We start from the raw sequence: 18,355 nt of genomic DNA on the forward strand, positions 1-18,355 counted from the left end.
ACTGAGACATCTGATCTAGGCTTTATCTAAAGCCACACACTGGCCTCAAACCCACTACTTTAAATACAAACTTCCAACGCCTGTTTCTTCTTAGGTCTCAGGCCTATAAGGTCCTCTGGGCCTATCCTTCGCCAAATGTGCGGACATTTAAAAACAGTTCCGTGCCTCATACTCAACAACGGGCTCTGCTTCCCCGCTGGACACCACTCCCAGCTGCTACCGGCAAGTACCCGTCTCTTGCAACCCCCGTTTTTGTTTTAAGGGGTCCTTCCACCAGCACAGTTTGGATTCAACTCTTGAGTTCAGTTGTGGCCCCTTGGTGAAATGTGTCCTCGGGACTTGAGGTCAGTGAACTCCTTCAGGGCGCAGAACGACCAGGGCTAGAGTCAGAGGCGGGACTCAGTAGCCAAGGGAAGCTTAGCTGTCTCACTTGCGGCCGCGGAAGACCTTTCCCACCGTGCGTAATGAGGGAGGAGCGAAAGGCTGAGCTAGGGAGCGGAGACCACAGAGGCAGCTGGTGGGTGGGGAGAGTGGCTGGGGTCGCGAGTCCTGCTCCCAGTTCTGTATAGTTTCAGAAACCCCGAGGCAGGCAAACAGTCGTTTGCACGCCATTCCCTACAGGGCGCTGCTCCAGTCCCCCGGAGGGACCGGGACGGAGGTGGGTACAGTCTTGGCGGTTCGCCTGCACGGAGGAACCTGGGCCCGGGCAGGAACAGTGGTGACAACTGCCCCTCTGGGACTGAATCCCGTGCAACCCAGGGTGGTGCTGGAAGCCCCCGCGAGTAGCCCGGGGAAGGGGGATTAGTGGGTCTCTGAATAGTACCACTCCCCACAAGACTTTGTAGTCTCATGCTGGGCTTCAAAAAGCGACCTGCGGCGTCAGCACTACAGATCCCGGCCAGGGGCTCTGGGCTTCGCCGGTGCTGTCTCCTCACTTAGCTTTTCATCACAGCATCAGGGCTTGCGTCTCCCTGGTGGCGCTTCCCGCGCTCGGTTCCGCGGCCAGCGTGGAGACCAGCTTTGGCAGTACGCCCAAGTAAGGCACAGCCCTGAGGTGGTGTGGCCCTCAGGCCACCTCTCCGCGCACCTGCCCCCAGGGCGGAGCCTGGCGGGGCGCGCCGGCGCGCAGGTCGCCGGCCCGGACGCTGGAGGGGGCTGTGGCTCTCCTGCTGTCCCCGCGGCTCGGGCTGTGGGCGCCCAGGCTCCCCCCGCGGAGGGGCCGGCCCAGGCCGGGGAGGGGCGGCGGCTGCCGGCACTTCCCGCTCGCCTGGCCTCGGAGGCGGCGGGTCCAGAGTGGGCGCAGCGGCTGCAGGCGCTCGGCTTCGAGCGGGGCGGGGACGAGGCCACCGCCCGCTTTGCGCTGCTCCTCCCCGCGCGAGTGGCGCTCGGCTGGGCGTCAAGGCGGCCATGGCGACCCGGAGCCCGCTCCCCACCCACCCCGCCTGCTCCGCCCTCCCCTCCGCCCCGCGCCACCTTTGATGGCTCGGACCTCTGCCGGCCACCGCCAGCCCCGCTCGCGCGCCCGCGCCGCCGCCGCCTGCGGGTATTAATAGTCCGCGCCGCAGCCGCAGGCGCAGCCGGGAGCCGCCGCGCCCTCGCCAGCCGGGGGCTCGGGAGCTGCAGATCCCGCAGCCAGGACCGGGAGCCGCCGGAACCGCCGGCGCCGCCGAGGTAGGAGGCGCGCGGCGGCGAACAATGACCGCGGCGGGGAGGGCGGGCGGGGGCCGGGGTGGTCCCGGCAGCGGGCGGCAACTTGTGCGAGTCCGACGCCTGCAGCGCACCGCGCCGGGGCGCGGGCGGAGGTGGGCGCGGGCCCGCGGGGTCCCGCCTGGAGGAGGCAGGCGGCCGGCCGGCTCCCGCAGCCCCGGCAACAATAGCGGGAGCTCCCGGGCCTCGGGGTCCGCGCCGCCCTCTGCACCCTCCTCTCACCTCCGCCGGCCGGGCTGCGGGGCTCGGTGCCCGTCCTCTCCCGTCTCCCCACCCCCTGCGCCCTTCCCCCGCTTCCTCCCATCCCACCCCGCCGGGTGACAGCAGCCGACGCCGCTTCCGGACCTCGGGCCGCAATCTCGGTCCCCGAGGCCGGTTGTCGGCCAGGGAGGTGGCCGGTGGCGCGGATGCCACCGCGCCACGGAGTGCCCGCAGCTCTCCCACGCGCGGCGCCAGGCTCTCGGTGGGTGACAAAGGCAACACACCCTCTGCCAAAGTTAGATTTTGTCTCATTACCGCACGCCTTCACGGAGGGCGAAGTTTGAGGTTTTCTTCTTTTAAGCAAAGGACAGATTTTGTGTGTGCGGTGAGCATTTCAAAACAACTTCTGATTGTGGTTTTATGATCAAGTTCCGGAAACTTTAGCTGTGTGATCCGGCTGAACCGTGTGTGTGTGTGTGTGTGTGTGTGTGTGTGTGTGTGTGTGTTGGAGGGAGAAAGTATGAGTTCCTTGTAATGGTCTGGATTTCATTTATGGCAGCTGTAGACCAGCGGCTGTTGGGGATTATGTTGGGTTCCCCAGAAAGGAGGGGAGGCAAGACTCACAAAGAAACGCGGACCCTGGTGTCAGATGGGCTTGTGGAGATGTGGGAGCGGTTGCTTCTCATCTGGAACAATTTAACAGTCTCCGTTTCTCCCGCCCCTCCCCCTCCGTCAGCTCTCCGGAGTGCCCGCGGCCTCAGGCTGTTTCATTTTATTATTGTTGTTAAACCTTCTTCCTTGTTAGTTTCCCAGGTTTGACTGGCCCAGCCCTGGCTCCAGCCGTGGATACCCCGGGGACTCCCATCTCTTCCATCCAGCAGGCTGCGATTTCTGAGCCAAACCCCGGCCTAGCATTTGGGTTTACGTTTAATGTGCTTTGCACGTGGTGACTTGCCAAGCCCATTTCAGAACATCCCCCAGCATTGTCTTGCTCTTCTTACTGAACAGGGGATGGAGAAAGAAAAGCCTTTTTGATCTTGAAAGCTTTAAGAGGGAGTTGCCTTAAAATTGTGCTGGTTTTCCGGATAAGGAAGTCTTTACCCTTGGCTTTCTTCCCTTATTCCTCTGTGTGCCTGTGTGTGTGTGTGTGTGTGGGGGGGGGTATTACCCCCAGCTTTTCAGGTGGGTCCCTCTTCAGGATAGACAGATCTGACAATGCACTTCATGTGTGGATACAGCATCCACATGGCTCACTTTATATTCCTGCAGCATCGTTCTGCAGCAAGGCACCAATATTGGAGTTACTCCAAGCACAACGAAACGTTTGTGTTTTTAGAATGTCTGGCTAATAGATCTGCTTCTGGGTAAAATAAATAGAAGCATTATTGGGCAGTGGCTGGTTTACTGGGGGAAGTGCCGTGGAGATGGTGAGCGGATGCCTGCCTAGCCAGTGCCTCCCAGAGTCTCTTGTGTGGACAGGAAATTAGAAATACCTGGTGTGGAGGTAACTGCCTGTGTGGGTCCGGATTCTAGGATGTGCCTTCCTGTGACTTCGGGGGTGTGCTGGTTCATTTAGAAGAAGTTAATGTCATTGTGGAATCCTTCTGAAGTTAGAATTACAATGCTCCTTTTCACATTGATATTCCTTTCTCTCCAATGGATGTAGGATCATATTAAAATGGAAATGCTGCTTTTTTGACCAAATATACTCAAAGAAAAATTTAAAATAATCGCTCCTAGACAACTTTGTTGCTGGGTTATTGCAGTTATTTCAGAATTGTGCCGAGACTGTCAAGAACCTTTATATATGTGTTTGTTTTGCTTTTCATTAAATAAACTGCCCAAGGAAATTGCTTTTTAAAAAGATAAGAATTAAATATAGTATTGAAAAGGTTAGGGTTTTTTTTTTTTTTAAACAGTGTTCCTAGTCCAATATTCATTGAGCACATAGGAGTTTAATTCATTTGGAAAATGTGTGGAGGAGGATACTTGTGGTAAACAACAAAAAATAACTTTTTTTTTTCTTTTCCATCCTAAAAGAGGTTAGAGAACACTAGACCAAAAAACAAGAACCTGTTTCTTACATGTTAAATACGCTCAGAAGAAAATGACCTCTTGACATTCTGGGAGTATGAGGGAAACTTAATGAATTTGTAGGTACTTAATGTTTCGATAGCATGGTGAACTGGGCATTTTATACAGACGTTTACAACTGGCCCCGCCTATTGCTGAGAACAACTTAGTATTTTAGAGAAAGGCATTGTCTCCTGTAATTGAAGATGCACAGGTAAGAGGGGCCCATGTAATCCTGTAATTCATTTTGGATCCTTTCTACCTTGGTAGACAGGCATTCCCTGTGTTGGCTACCATTTGCCTGGGAGAGGATAGAGGAAATCTTAGGACCTTATGTCTGTGCCTCTCCTATTGCTTTGGATTGAATGATCTCTCCAAGCTGGACCTTTGGGTGGTAAGTGGTATATCAACTCCCTTTTCTTGGGGACTTTATCCTGTGGCACTACTTGACCACTGTCCTCCTGTTCTGGTTTGCCATAGTGGCATAGGTTTAGCTGTTACCTTATCAACCTTTTCCTCATAGCCAGAAAGAGCCAAAGGGTTTCCACTCAAATGGTTCGAAGCCCTAATTTCTCCAGTCCCCTTATGTCAAATGCAGCTTTTGTTTTTAGTGCAGAAGCCCTCACACACTGTTTATGTCAATGTGGAGAAACTGCCTTTTTTTTTTTTTAGTTGTAGTTGGCCACAATATCTTTATTTTATGTATTTATATGTGGTGCGGAGGATCGAACCCAGGGCCTTGCATGTGCTAGGCGAGCGCTCTATTGCTGAGCCACAACCCCAGCCGGAAACTGCTTTTTAATAGCTACAGTTGTCCTGGTTTTAATCAGTGAAATGTTTTGCCAAGTTGATACTTTGAGCAAAAGTGGACAGTTGATACATTATGAAAACATGTTGCTCTAAGGTTTTGATAATTATGAAATTAACCAGAGAACCATCAAGATGAGCACTGTGTTGTGTCCATCTACACTTAAAAAATAAATGTTTAAAAAAAAATGATGTGATTAACACCGAGGGTTTGCTCAGCGCTGCTTATGAACTTCCATTGTAGTTTTCTTATCTATTGAGGGATAGAAATTATAGGCAAATTGCAAGATTGGCAGTTAATATGGGAACTCATCATTTATACTGAATTAATTTCATATATAAAGCTGTCATATCTGTATTTGTTTAAAAAGAGAAAAAGCCAAACCAGATTTAGCTCTTTACCAGCAGGGTAACTTCACTTTAGGCTTAGACCTTGGTGAAATGCTTTTCATAAAGATTACCTATTATCTTAAAAATCTAGTGGAATGACTTTCACAATTTTGGTCTCATTCTGAATCTAGTATAGTGCCTGGAACATAGCAAACCCTTAGTGGCTAGGGTTTAGTCTTTTAATGCAACTTTTAATGTCCTTTCAAATGAGTCTTCGGGTTTTTTTGTTTGTTTGTTTGTTTGTTTGTTTTAATAGTTTGTGGTGCTGGGGATTGAACCCAGGGCCTTGTGCATTGCAAGGCAAGCACTCTACCGACTGAGCTATATTCCAAGCTCCAGTCTTCAGGGTTTTTAAGAGAAAGTTGATATTAGCACCGACAGATTGAAGTACCAGGAATTTGAAATTTTGATATTTGATTTTATTTCCATTTCATTCTAATTTAGCAGTTTGGTTCTTAAAGCTGGTGCATAATGTAAAAAGACAGATTGATTACACACACACACACACACACACACACACACACACAGAGAGAGACCACAAATCAGACAAGGAGAGTGTGAAGGAGAAAGTAAAACTCACCTGAGTCCTACTACCTGTTACCCAGACCGTCCATTAAGATTTTGGCATGGGGTTTTCTATACGTCCTCATTTCTGAGCTTCCCCCAGACTCGGTGACTTTCTGTTTTCCTGGCTCTTATATGTATGATTCACTGGGCTCACCATCCTTCTTCTGTACCGAGGTTTGCTTCTGGGATGGTGTCCCTTCTTTCAGAGATGCATCTTTTAGAATTCCCTAGTTCTGCGTGCTTTATCTTGACTTCTGAATGATGGGTCACCTCAGTTGGCAGTTCTGGGTGGTGGCTCCTGTCTTACTTGGCTCTCATGTGGTCCCGTGGCAGGGGCTGGCTGTTTGTAAAGTCAGTCTTTTCTCTCTGGCTGCTTTTAAGATTCTTGGGTGCTCTGCAGTTTCAACATACTGTGTCTGGGACTACTTCTTTTCTCCTTTTCTTTTCCCCTCCCTCTCCCTCCCTTCTCCCGCTCCCGTCTTCTTATCAGTCCCTTTCTGTTCTTCAGTCCTGTTCTGGTGTCTGGATAGGGTGGTTTGTCCATTCCTCCTTGGCCACCAAGTTGTTTTTGGTTTGGGTTAAGTGGATAAAGCTACCACCGGCATCTGTGAACAAGCCTTTGAGTGGAGGTCTGTTTCCATTTTTCTTACTGCTTCTTCTGATGACTGTATGTTTAGTTCCTATCTGTTTTTCCAAAGGAATTCCCTGTTTGAGATTCCCACCAGAAATGTATGAGACTCCCAGTGACTGATCCTCGCCAACACTTGAAATTGTCGGTCTTTTCCCTTTTAGCCATTTAGGTGGATATATAATGATATCTCATTGTGTGTGTGTGTGTGTGTGTGTGTGTGTGTGTGTTTTAAATGTTTTCCTGATGGCTAGTAATAACTTTTCATGTTTATACTGATCAATTGTATGTTTAGTGAATTTCTAATGTGTTTTGTACTTATAATTGTTTTTTGTTTGATTTATGTCACGTCTTTTCTAGAATACTCAGCGTTTCTCTTAATGTTATATTGCTGTTGTAGGAGCTTGTTACATATGTTATACACTCTGGTGGATCTGTGTTCTATGTTGGATGTTCTATGGTGGATCTGTGTCATTTGAATATTTTTTGCCTTTTTTTTTTTTTTTTTTTTGGTATTGGGTATTGAACCCAGGGACACTTTATCACTGAACTGAATCCCCAGATCTTTAAACTTATTTATTTATTAATTTTTAGTAGTCAATGGCCTTCATTTTACTTATTTATATGCAATACTGAGAATCGAACCCAGTGCCTCAAACATGCTAGGCAAGTGCTCTACTGAGCTATAGTCCTAGCCCCTATCCCCAGTCCTTTTTATTGTTAATTTATTTTTGGTACCAGGGTGTGAACTCAGGGGTGCTTAACCACTGAGCCACATCCCCAGCCCTTTTCATTTTTTTTCTTTTGAGACAGGATCTCACTGAAATGTTTAGAGCCTTGCTAAGTTTCTGAGGCTGACTTTGAACCTGCGACCCTCCTGCTTTCCCAGATCACTGGGATTACAGGTGTGTGCCACTGTGCCTGGCTTATTTTTTATTTTTCATATAAGGTCTTGCTAAGTTGCTCAGACTAGTTTTGGACTTGTGATCCTCCTGCCTCAGCCTCCCCAGTAATTTGAATTGTAAGTGTGCGCCACCACACCCTACCTTTACCTCTGTTTTTTATTGATGTCATTCGAAGAGAAAAAGTTATTAAGAAAACACTTAACATGATCTGATTGTTGAATATGATCAGGAAATTTATTCAGCTTTGGAAAAATAACACATTTCTTGTGTGTAAGGCATAGATTAGTACTGAACGTCAGACTCCATTTACTTGAGGGTGATGGAACAATTTTTCTTAAGTAAACTGACTTGAAATGAAAAATGAAAATGAAAAAAATTACCTGTCCACTTTGAAAATGTTGTGCTGGCAAATAGGTATTTAAGGTTATGATAAAATAAATTGTTCCTAGAAATCTCAAGTTGATCATGCTTGTTGTTTAGCACACAGAAGGATCATGGGAAAAATATTTTTGAAATCTATTTAAAAAGGGAGGGTTCGATAAAAGCAAGATGTCACATTCTAAAAAGAGGTCAGTGTGGCACATTGAGGTGGCTGGGAATGGACTTGAATTCCTCCAGTTTGGTGGAAACCCTGCGTGTGTGTCAGTTTCTAACTCACATTAACACGCATTCTGAAGTTAAGGAATATTTTTCCTAAGTTTTGGTTCTCCTGTCCATAAAAATTAAATAGTAAACATTGGTTGATTTGAATTAGAATTTGTGAAATGAACACTTTGATATTTTAGAATGTAGTAGCGGGATGGTATCAAAGCGTAGTAGTGGGATGTTTAGGGCCTTGCTAGGTTGCTGAGGCTGGCTTTGAACTTGCGACCCTCCTGCTTTCCCAGATCACTGGGACTATAGGTGTGTAATGAGAGGAGGGGCCTCCCGCCTTGTGACTCAGCCTCAGTGTCATTGAGGACCCAGGTGCTCTGTCGTTCCCAGCTGTCATCCTCTGCAGGCTGCTCCTGTGCTTGGGCTTGTTGGATGGGGTAATCAGACCATGCTGGCCCAACTAGCTGTTGTGGCTGGTGGTGGCTGCAGCTCCAAGCTACCTACTGTCACCCATTTGGTGTGGTTAGGTCGATAGTGGCTTAGGCTCTTTTAAGCCTCCAGCATCTGGGAGGTTTTTCAAGAGGGGTCTGGGGAGTGTTTCTGTACTCTTAAAAAGAGACCCAAAGACCAGATGGGATGCCTGGAGCAAGAAGATGGGATGACTTGGGCAAGAAGAGGCTGGATCTGGAGGATGGATCCAGAGACCATTATGTGTCATTGAGTCATACAGATATTTTTGCACTTGGCAATTGGTACTCTAAATAATAATTTGCACTTAGTATTTTTTTTTTTTTTTTTTTACTTACTAAGTATTTTTTTAAAAAAGTAAATGTATTTACCTTCTAATTCTGCTGGAGTTGGGATTTTCTGTTGCTGATACAAAGCATCAAGACTGATAAATTGGAAGAGTTTATCTTTCATCTGGCATTTAACATTATCTTTGAGAAGACTCTTTTCTATCTGTTATTTACATGAAAAGTGGTTTTGTGGATATGCCGGATCACTCAGAGATGAGCTGTTTTTTAAGGACTTAAAAAAAATTTTTTTAAGTTGTTGATGGCCTTTATTTTATTCATTTATTTATATGTGGTGCTGAGAATTGAGCCCAGTGCCTCACACGTGCTAGGCAAGTGCTGAGCCCCAGCCCCAGCCCCTTAAGGACTTTTGATATTTGAGAATGTATGCAAACCATGCAACCAAGTTTCCATGAATTTCACCTCCTTTTATTGGTGGCCTTGTAGGACGTCTGCTTGGAATTGGCCATGTTGCAGTTTGAAATCACAGAACACATTTGGCTATGATAGGAACAACCGAGTATCAGTTTATTTCTTTAAGAAAAGCAGTGGCAGTGCCTGCCATTTCCATTAACCTAGGATGGCATTTATGGACACATTTAGTATAGCTTAGGAGGTTTGTGAGGACATCATTAATCAGGGGTTCAGTATCTTCCTTTATAATCCTCCTATAGCCTTTGATTCTCTGGCATCTGATCCTCTGGTCAAGGTGGAGCCATGTGGAGGGACCTGCTTAGAAATCACAATTTGGGAAAACTAGAGGTTTCTTGAATGAAAAAGACATGATAAATGAATTTGTAAAAAAAAAAAAAAGTTAAAATGATTTTAATAGTAACCTTAGTGTTAGTTCAAGCAAATGAACATAAAACACCCAGGTGAAAAAAATTATAGCACGTAGAACTACAATATTTTTATCTTTTAATTTATTTGACATAATGTTTTAAAAGGAAACCTGAGCCGGGCATGGGGGCTCATGCCTGTAATTCCAGTGGCTTGGGAGATTGAGGCAGCAGGATCACAAGTTCAAGGCCAGCCTCAGCAATAGAGAGGCCCTGAGCAACTCAGTGAGACCTGTCTCTAAATAAAACACAAAAAAGGGATGGGACGTGGCTCAGTGGTCGAGTGCCCCTGAGTTCAATCCCCAATACCAAAAAAAAAAAAAAAAAAAAGAAAGAAAACATGACCCTTTTTCCTTGTTGCTTGTGTGGCCAATTGAGGAGGTTAATTTGCATTTTTCCTGCCGTTTTATTTTTAGATCATTTTATATAAGGGCTGATCAAGTGATCAGATATTTAGTTTATTGAATATATTGGATCTGCTAGTTACTGTTGGTGTCACAAAATTAGGGCTTAATCCCTGTTTTCAAAGAGCATAGCATCTAGACTGGATGGGAGAACCAGGTGAAATAAAAGGCGAGCCACAAGAAGCAGTTGCGGAAGGCACTAGTGTTGATGGAAGCATGCAGGATCGTGGGCCCTGGGCTCTGTTTGGAAGAAGTGACGTTGGACTTGAGCCTTGAGTAATGAAGCATGTTCTTGTTTCCTTGTTTATTTTAGTGCCTTACTTGGTCGCATGTTTAAAGTAACAGTTTTTAAAAATTCAAGAATAAAACAAGGTAAAAACCCTTGTAGTCTTGTGGATCAAAGATTGTGAAAATTCGAATTTGGTTTGTGGCCATTCGTGCTTTGGCACCTTTTTTTCCTACATGGACAGATATACATTTAAAACAGTAGATAGAATGATGCAAGTACACTTTAGGAGCCACGTGTCCCCTTAACATTAGCTGAGTTTTTTCCATATTGAATTTCCTTTGAAATTAAAATGTCTAACAGTGGTGCGATGATCCCTGGGTGGTTCTACAGAACGTGTCCAGTGTCCTTCTTTGGCTCTGTGGTTTGCTTGCGGCCTTTTGCCGCAGGAACCACCTGTACCTAAGTCTGTGGAATGAAAGTCTCTGGGGCTTTTTTGTTGCAGGGGACAGAAGTGCAGTTTAGGTCCTCTGCAGAAGAGGGGAGTTTCTGAGCTCTCAGTACCAACTCCAGGAAGGGCAGAGGTGGACCGTGTCGGGATCTGGACCTGGACCCATACATTCGAGCCCGCCGGTGGGTGGCTCTTTGGGTGTCTGGCCTCTGCTTTTCATGGGCATTGGTTTTGTTTTCCTCGTTACCCTCTCTACGGCCATTCTGAGTGGGACAGTTTGGTGATGGAGGTGTTGGAGGTGGACAGGGGAGGAGGGAGCGGGCAGCTTTCTGCACATTGCAGGAAGTTTAGCATCCATAGTGCCCACCCTAAAATTTAAGTGGTCCCTCAATCATCCTGGCTGTTAATATCAGCTGCCTACACTTTTTTGGTACCAGGGATTAAACCCAGGGGTGCTTAACCACTGAGCCACATCCCCAGCCCTTTTGTATGTTTTATTTAGAGACGAGGTGTCACTGAGTTGCTTAGGGCCTCACTAAGTTGCGGAGACTGGCTTTGTCCTGTAGATCCTCCTGCTCAGCCTCCCAAGCCCCTGGGATTACAGGCCAGCACCATACCTGGCTGGCTTCCTGTGTTTTCAGTTCCCCTTGGGTTTCTGCTGTGAGAAGTTTCTGCTGGGAGCTGTGTGGCCCCTCCCACCAGGTGTGACTCCAGATTGCCCAGACAAGGGGCTACTCTTGTGGTGGACAGTGTGTGTGTCCCCCCAGGATGGGCTGAAAGATCTGGAGGGATTAGAGCGAGGAGACTGTGCCTAGATAAGAGTTGCCTTTCCAGAATTGATCATCGCACATAAGGAAAGACATGTCTGTGGGGGATGGATCAGCAGGGAACAGGAGGGCAGAAGTAAAAACCAGAAGCCCCTCTGTCCCCACCTGGTGGGGGTGGCCCAGGAGGCCCTGGAAGTCCATCATGGGATCAATCTTGATGTCTGTGCTAAACGTGCAGCCCTTCTGACCTGGCATCTCTTGTGCCAGGTGTCAGAAGTCATTTGTCACTCCTTAGATCTTGTCCTCTCACTTGTATTCAGTCACATCTTCCAGTGTGGTAGAAAGCAGGGCAGAGGGAGTTCTGGCTCTATGTGACTCCTCGACACGGCTGTCCCTCTAGTGAGGGTTGAGTCTGGTCCGGAGTACCGGTGGGAGACCAGCAGGGCCTGGGGCTGGGAGGGGTGGGGGCTGACTAGCGTGGGGAGACGGTACCCACCCTCTGGCTGGCTGTCACAATCCTTGGTGACTGAAGTTATAATTTCCCTCTGCCCTCGTCCAGCCCCAGCACACTGGGCCATTGCGGAATACCGTCCTATGTTGACAGAGGAGATGGCGCATTTGTGGCACACCTGTACCTTGCACGTTCATCAGCGCCCCGGTTCACGCACGTGGATTCTGTGGTCTCCTGGTGCAGCGTGGAGCCGGGGAAGCAGAGCTCGGGAGCAGCAGCGTGCAGGCCCAGCCCGTCTCCGTTTCCCGCCATCGGTGTCTGGCAGGGTCCCTCCCTATGTACAGTTTTGCTTTTTTCTCCAAAATTAGTTCTTGGGGGTCAGAAGCCATGTCTCAAACTTCTCATTGACTCTTCCAGGCACTTAGAAAAAAGCCTTTCTTTGGTTGATTAGTGAAAGGCACATCATGGGATCATGGTTGGGATTTCTGGGTCTTCACAGTTAGGATGAAACCGATCTTATTAACTAGATCTGTTCAGTACCTCCCACAGGGTGGGCACTGTTCTTTATGTGTGTGTGTGTGTGTGTGTGTGTGTGTGTGTGTGTATAAATAATTCAGTTGCAGACTGACACAATACCTTTATTTTATTCATTTATTTGTATGTGGGGCTGGGGATCGAACCCAGGGCCTCGCACGTGCCAGCCAGCGCTCTGCCCCTGAGTCCCGGCCCCAGTCCTGGGCACTCTTTTTTCCGTGAGCATCAGTGAGTGAAGGCCCTGCTGTGCGGAGAGTATCCGTATGTGTCTATATTTTCTTTGAGGCAATTTTGATTCTGAAAGGAGGTGCCGACTGCCGGGGACCAGGAGGAAAGCTGTCCAGGTTTATGATCTCCCTAGTGCTCACAGAACTTCTGAGATGGTCCATGGTGGCAGAGGTGGGTGGTATTTCCTAGACACCATGAGACAGCCGCTCTTGGGCAGTCTGGGGGCACGTACAGCGGATTTCTTGGACTTTCAGAGATGGAGCCCACTCTCTGTTCTCCCCGTAAACATTGATTAGAACCAGAGCAGTTGTGTGTGTTCCTCGCGGTGTGTCTGGGGATCCAGCCAGGGCCTGTGTGCTGAGTGTGTGTGCTGCCTCTGAGCTCCCCCTCAGCCCGGTATCTGTGTTCTTTGAAGGAGCTTTAACTCCCACAGGAAAATGTTTGTGGGGAATGTAGCAGGAGGTTTGTCCTTGGCTGTCAAGGAAGGTGACGTTAACTTTCTGAAAGAAGGTGGAATATGGGACACAAACCACAGATTCTACATAATTTGCTTTTATAAATCCCTGAGATCCTCACTTTAGGATTTGAAAATCAAGAAGACCCTAGTCCCTGAAGGTGATTTAACAAATGGTTTTGTTTCTCCTTAAGGGAAAAATGAGTTGAAATTGCTTATAAAGGGAGGTATTTGTATTTGTATTTTAAAGATTAAGAGTAAAACTGATGTTTTTCTTGGGTGTGTAGTTCTGTGAGTTCTAACACATGCGTAGATCTGTGTAGCCAGTGCTCACTCAGGACAGGAACATTTCTGTCACCTCAAAAAAACTCCCTTGTGTATCCTTTGTCACCCTAGCCCATTAACCTCTGGCCCTTGCTCTGTCACTGACTATACTTTGGTCTTTTTAAAAAACTTTCCTCACAGCATGTGTGACCTTTTGAGACTGGTTTTTTTTTCATCCAACATGTCATCTTTGGGGGTCTCCTAAGTTGTTGTGCATGACTGGAATTGCTTTACTTTTACAGATGAATAGTAGTTCATCTTGCAGATGACTTGAGTGTGTGCCCATTCAGCCACTGAGGGACATCTGGGTTGTTTCCAGTTTGGGGCAGTTATGGCTGTAAACTTAGAGCTGCTGTAAACTTTCACTATGAGTTTCCATGTGGACATGGTTTTGACTTCCTGTGGGTAAGACACCTGGAAGTCAAGTCCTTGTCAGCACTTGGTGTTGTCATACCTTTTTTGTTCAACCATTTTATTTGGTTTGTACTGATATCTTATCATGGTGTTTGACATACGTGTACATCTATAAGCTTATACACACATACACACACACACATACATATGTACATATTTACACATACTGTTTTCCTGTCTGGGAAATTGAACCCAGGGGTGCTGTACCACTAAACCATATCCCCAGCCCTTTTTATTTTTTATTTGAGGTAGGATCTTGCTAAGTTGCCTCAAACTTGCAGTCTTCCTGCCTTAGCCTCCAGAGTCACTGGTTTACAGGTGTGAACCACTGCACCTGGCTATATTTATTTTTTAAAACAAAAAACACAGAAAAACATTTTTAAAGGGAACCAACTGAAGAAATGACTAATTTCTTGGACTATGTAGCAGAGTCCTAAGGAGCTCTGTGAGCTGCCTATTTTTGGAACCATGGGCCAGAAGGGCAATGTGTAGGTAAAAGTAGAACCTACCAAAAAGGTTCTGCAGGGAATAAATGTAAAGATGTCAGACCTAAAGTGCTTATCTCAAAGGCCGATAGGGTGTATAGATTTAATTTCAGTATCTATTTTGTTAATTTTTCTACACAAAATGCAGTGATAATAAAATCACTGAAGCAACCACTGGACAGTGTCAATGTGGGCAGAACACAGCCATCAGGTCACAGGATGGTTAGCTATTGCTTCAAGGCCACTTTATCCACTTAAAGTAACAGAAAATATTATCTTTTTTCATTTCTCTGGGTTAGGACTCTAGAAGTGCCTTAAATGAGTAATCCTGATTCACGTGTTTACAATGAAGATGTCCGCGGGGGCTTTAAGATCTGCTTCCCAGAAATCTCATTAGGCTGCATAGGCAGGTTGGTTGAGCATCCTCACAACATGGTGGCTGCCTTTGCCCAGAATGAGAGATCCATGAGGAAGCCACAGTAGAAAGCACCATAACTTTTATGAGCTAGTCCTGGCAGTCACACACTGTCACTTCCACAGTATTCTTGGTTATAGGGGCTGTTAGGTGCAGAACAGGCTGAACTATGTTATCTGCAGGGCAGGCTGAACCAATGTTAGCTGCAGGATGGCCCACGCACTCAAACCCCCCTCTGTCTGGTCCTTTATCACCTGTTTGCGTCAAAGCTGAACATTCAACCCCCACTCAAGGGTGAACACTCAACCCCCCCTTGTGCCAACAAGGCAGCTTGCAGACCCAGAGGCCCCGTTAGATTTGGGCTATAAAAACTCCCTCCTGCTGGGCCCCTCTCTCTCTCTTGCTCTGTCTCTCTCTCTCTTGATCTCTCTGTCTTCCTTGCGCGCATGCTCCCCCCCCTTCTCTTTCTCTCTCTTCTCCTCTGTTGCACTGCTGCAAAAAGATCTCTTGGTCGCTCCGAGTGTTGTGGTCACTTTCCTTTCAGGGGCCAGCTGTGATTCACTGGGAGATGACTACACAAATGTGTGGATGCCATGAGGCAAGAGTCATTGGGCGCCATTTTGGAAGCTGACTGCCAGAGGCCCTGAGGAATCTGTGTTCAGCTTCCACCTCTGCCACTCACAAGTTGTGTGTCTAGAGAAAATCATTTCATTTCTGAGTTCCAGATTCCCCTCATCTTTAAAATGGAGGTAACACCTAGAACATAATACCTACTGAGATAGAAATCTTGAATTCTACATAACTTGCTTATCATAGTCCTTGTGATCAGCATTTTTAAAAATCTGGAATCTTGAAGATCGGAATTTCTTTTGGAAATTGAAGAAAATACAATAAGGGACTTTGGCAGTTTATAAAAACCTTGTGATATCTCATATTATTAAACGATGAAGCTTTGAATTGTAACTGCGCACAACAGGTAACAAAGGTCAGCACATTAAGGAATAACATTCTTTTTAAGTAAAAGTCTTGGTCAGGGCTTCTTTCACTTTTAGAGTCCATATATGATTTTAATTTTTTCCTTCCTAAAAGGGGAAATCCAATCATTTTGAATCAGTGAAGACCAAATTCCTTATCACCTCTTGTTCTCAAATCTTTAGTATAATCTCCCCAAATAGGAACTGTGTAGTGCGCAGCCTGGTGGGCTGTGTCGGAGGGGCTCCGAGACGGTGCTGATGGTTTTATCCTGACTGCGGAGCAGATTTTTACTAAGGATCACTGCACGACCTTCCCAACTTTTAATAGAGATTTCAGAAAACTGGAGCTCTTTCGAGGAGTTTTAAAATGCTGAAGTCAGGACCCTTGACTTTATTGGACTTCACTGGACGTAAAGAGAGCTTTCAGTTTTGGAGTGATGGCACATGTGATAACTGTAACTGATGATGTAACTGATGATGAGGGGAGGTGGAAAGAAATTGGGTGTCTTTGCTCTGTTTTCTTCTCCAGCCTTCTGTGTCTCACTCCCCCCAGCCCCCAGCCTGTGCCCCTGTCCTCCTGCCCCCGCTGGCCAAGTCCAGGCTCTTCAGAGAGGCCGCAGGAGCCTTCCTCTCTCACTCTTCCTGTCTCCACACCTGCTGCTGCTGATGGCCCTGGGTCCAGCCCTCCATCCAGAAGCCTCTTGAAGGCTGAGGTCTACTGGGGTGCTAACCTGGGCTCCCACATTTCCACTGCCTTCCCCACTCATGAAGTCCCAGGCTGAGTTCTAACTACCTTAAATACCAAGCTCATTTCATTAGTCTCATGATCTGATTTTCACACTAAAGGAAACTGAGGCATAGAGAGGTTAAATGACTTGTCTAAGGTCACACAGCTTGACAGAGCTGGAACCGAAGCTTGGAAGACTTTCAGTAAGTCTTCCCTAGTTACTGAGAGCAACTTTACAGTATTTACACCTCTGCACTCAGCACCTTAAAAGTGCCCAGAATATTGTAGGTGCTCAGTGAAAACTTAAAAATTAACTGTCTTGAGTGATAAATTTTGTCATGAATCATTTCTTTCCATTTCTTGGTAAAAATGTAGTCTTCCATGACTTCCTCAGGATGTGGAGGTCTGAGTTATTGCTCACCTTCTTCTCTGACCACTCTTTTGTGATTGTGTCCTCAGTTTGCTAGATGAAAGATGAGCACGTTTGTTTAAGATTGTGTGTATATATATATGCATTGAGAAAGGATGTAGTTCATGGTGTTCTTCAGATAGGACTAATACCAGTGATTTTTATTTTCTCCTTTGAATTTTTCTAATTTTCTGAACTTCCCATAATGAATTTTTATTGCTCTTATAATCAACAAACTAGGTTACTTACACTGAGAAGATTAAACTATTTCTCAGAGATACATATGTGAAAAGGGAAACCTTTAAACAGTCTTCCCCTGTGAATCAAGCTAAACTCGCACATATGTAAACAATCATGTGTGACATACTTTTGGCTATAGAACATGGCCTTGCAAATATATCCCTGTGGGACTGTAGAAACCATCTACTTAAGAATCATTTTCTTCTCCCTACTTTGTTCACGGCACAAAATGAAGGAATGTTAGATGAACTTGACACTTGTGGGAGGGGTGGCTTTCTTGGGAGTTATTTATCCCAGGAAATTTTTTTTTTTTTTTTGTGGTTTGGAAGTTTAAGATCGTGAGATCTGTTTTCCCAACCAGTTTTGGTCTGAGATAGAATAATTCATAAGCAGTGAGCCCTGACCCTAGGTCCCATTTCAGAATAGTAATTCCAAAGTCACATAAGTACATCTCAAAGTGAGTATGAGGTCCAGAGTTGGTGGGAAGGCTCAGAGCCTGTGGCAGGGAGCCCCAGAGAGGGAACGGTTGCTTCTCTGAGGCTTTTAAGTTATTTAGCCAAAACTGCAGGAGATAAGACACTGTCCTTATGATGTGATTTCTTTTATTTAAAAAAAAACCAGCCATGCTTTGGGCATGCAGAGGTGGCTTGGTTTTCTAGCCACGCCCTGCTGATCGGCATGTGCCTGCACCTGGAGGAGTGGGACCGGAGGCCTTTGCCTGCTTGTCCTCCACTCCCCCCACCCTCACCCCACGTGGTTCAGGTCCAAAGGCTGAGGAGGAAAGTGAGACAAGTCATCTTCAAGGACTGGAAAGGAAGACCCCATAACCCAGCAGGAAGCATTTCCTGAACGTTGCTTGGAAGTCTGCTGTGTGAACTAGAAGGCGAATAGCACACCGGAAATGCCCTTGGCCTCCTGGTTGGGGTGATTCCTGGTCGCACGCTCTCCCCACTGGCTTTGTGCTGGTGCTGTGCCAGGTGCATATGGTCCTCACTCGCCATTCAGGGAGGGAGCCCTGCAAGCTCAGGCTCAGCCCCCCATCTTCACTGAAAATGTTGTCATCTCATTCATCTGGATTTTAAAATTACTTTTAATTTTAAAAAAATATTCATTAAAAATGATTATCTGCTTAATTATTGAGTGTTTTGGCGCCTCCTGGATTTTGCCCAGGGCCAGCGCCGGTCTTGCCCCACCTAGTGCCAAACAGCAGTCCCCAGGCAGAGGGTGGGACTCTAACCTGCCACCTGCTGGGTCATCAGCCTCTGCAGCACTGTGATGCCTTGGGGCATTTTCAGGCTCCAGTGTGGTCTTACCCTTGTGTCTCACAGTCACCTTTCAGAATGCTTC

General features: G+C 46.7%; 1 protein-coding gene across 5 annotated transcripts in view; it reads left to right on the forward strand.

Moving 5' to 3' along the window:
- Positions 1-1,316: 1,316 nt before the first annotated feature.
- Positions 1,317-18,355, forward strand: part of Farp1 (FERM, ARH/RhoGEF and pleckstrin domain protein 1) — a 265,061-nt gene continuing 248,022 nt past the window's right edge. For 4 of the 5 annotated variants that reach the window (XM_076872685.1, XM_076872687.1, XM_076872688.1 and 1 more), the window contains exon 1: positions 1,317-1,671. The gene's annotated coding sequence lies outside the window, so the exon portion shown is untranslated. Of the gene's footprint in view, positions 1,672-2,099; positions 2,171-18,355 lie in introns of those variants that run through there. The other variant, XM_076872686.1, reaches the window with a different exon arrangement.

Source organism: Callospermophilus lateralis, chromosome 12, assembly GCF_048772815.1.
Source record: "Callospermophilus lateralis isolate mCalLat2 chromosome 12, mCalLat2.hap1, whole genome shotgun sequence".
In the NCBI taxonomy this organism is placed as follows: Eukaryota; Metazoa; Chordata; class Mammalia; order Rodentia; family Sciuridae; genus Callospermophilus; species Callospermophilus lateralis.